Consider the following 1932-nt stretch of genomic DNA (forward strand, 5'->3'; position numbering starts at 1 on the left):
TTACCACAACAGTACAAAAACTTTCTTGTGTTGTCATGTGCTATGAGAATACTTTTGTCTCCTATGTGTAGAGAATACTATGAGTATGCCCAAAAATTATTAAGATGTTTTGTTACCAACTTTGAGAAGATATATGGGACAAAATGTCTGGTTAACAATACACACAGTATTTTACATTTAGCAGACAATGCTAAAAAGTATGGCCCTCTGGATTCAGTTTCATGTTTTCCATTTGAGAATTATTTGGGACAGTTGAAAAAAAATGGTGAGAAGACCACGGAATCCTGTGCAACAAATTGTCAAACATTTATGAAAGGCAATTATTTGCTCACATGTCCAAAGAAATGCCTGAATGTTAAACTAACACAGCCTCATGATTTTGGACCAATGCTGACAGAATTTGCCCTGCAACAGTATGTTCAATACAAAATGTACAAACACAAAGACACAATGATCTCAAGCTCCGTTGGTACCAATTGTTTTGAACTTGAGGGAAGAGTTGTGCGGAACATTGTGCATTCCACTGGAGGAACACACACTGCAGGTAACTGATTTTCCTCCTTTATTAAATATAGTAGAATATATACTGCCATACTTTGCTTCCGTTAATTAGTTATTTGACCCTTGAACTCTTTGTTTTTGTTCATTTCTTTACATCTTTGTTTTTCAAAGTAATACATAAAGGGCTGATATAACTATAGGTTTTCACTCCTACCAAGCAGGATCACACCAGGCTTGGCAGAGTTTATTAATTAAATCAGGTGTGCTCTTGATAGATAGGAAAGAAGACCTGTAACAAGAATAGCACTATGCAGATAAGATGTGAAATAATACATATAGATATTGCATATATTCTGGAACAAATGTTGCATTTGTGGTATTAAACGCTCTGCCTCACTCCTATTATGGTGTATCATTGTGCTTTACAGCCACTTATGCCGAAGCTAGGGTTAAACTCCACCAAGCTGAGTATTCATCAGACTTGACAGACACAGACACAAATATCTTAAGAACAAAAAGGTAGGTGTTATTTGGAGCAATGTAGGTCAAATTCAATTCCCTCTAGAAATAATATGAAGGTAGTAGGTAAGGTGTGTCTTATATGTTTGTGTTAACTTCTCTAGGCCAAGTGAAAAACTTCTCCAGAGTCAACTGAGCACTACTTTAGATTCTTCGGAGGAGCTTCCACCCACTCCACCAAACCAACTCCTTAGGCCAGCAGTGAGAGAAGTGAGCAATTACTTCCAAAACCCCACTGCGCAACAAGGCACCAGCCACACAGCTACAGTTACCTGCCCCACAGCCCGAGGAGTTATCAGCCCCACAGCTACAGTTACCAGCCCCACAGCCCGAGGAGTTATCAGCCCCACAGCTACAGTTACCAGCCACACAGCTACAGTTACCAGCCCCACAGCCCGAGGAGTTATCAGCCCCACAGCTACAGTTACCAGCCACACAGCTACAGTTACCAGCCCCACAGCCCGAGGAGTTATCAGCCCCACAGCTACAGTTACCAGCCCCACAGCCCGAGGAGTTACCAGCCCCACAGCTACAGTTACCAGCCCCACAGCCCGAGGAGTTATCAGCCCCACAGCTACAGTTACCAGCCCCACAGCCCGAGGAGTTACCAGCCCCACAGCCCGAGGAGTTACCAGCCCCACAGCCCGAGGAGCTACCAGCCCCACAGCCCGAGGAGTTACCAGCCCCACAGCTACAGTTACCAGCCCCACAGCCCGAGGAGTTACCAGCCCCACAGCCCGAGGAGTTACCAGCCCCACAGCTACAGTTACCAGCCCCACAGCCCGAGGAGTTACCAGCCCCACAGCCCGAGGAGCTACCAGCCCCACAGCCCGAGGAGTTACCAGCCCCACAGCTACAGTTACCAGCCCCACAGCCCGAGGAGTTACCAGCCCCACAGCTACAGTTACCAGC

At 45.7% G+C, this 1932-nt stretch overlaps 1 long non-coding RNA gene across 1 annotated transcript; it reads left to right on the forward strand.

Annotated features, from left to right (window-relative positions):
• The first annotated feature begins 299 nt into the window (after positions 1-299).
• Positions 300-1272, forward strand: LOC306998560. Its single transcript, XR_013797587.1, has 3 exons — positions 300-544; positions 930-1020; positions 1125-1272. It is a non-coding gene; the product is annotated as an uncharacterized lncRNA (long non-coding RNA).
• The last annotated feature ends 660 nt before the right edge of the window (positions 1273-1932 follow it).

The sequence above is a fragment of the Phoxinus phoxinus genome, assembly GCF_949152265.1.
Source record: "Phoxinus phoxinus genome assembly, chromosome: 5".
NCBI lineage: Eukaryota > Metazoa > Chordata > Actinopteri > Cypriniformes > Leuciscidae > Phoxinus > Phoxinus phoxinus.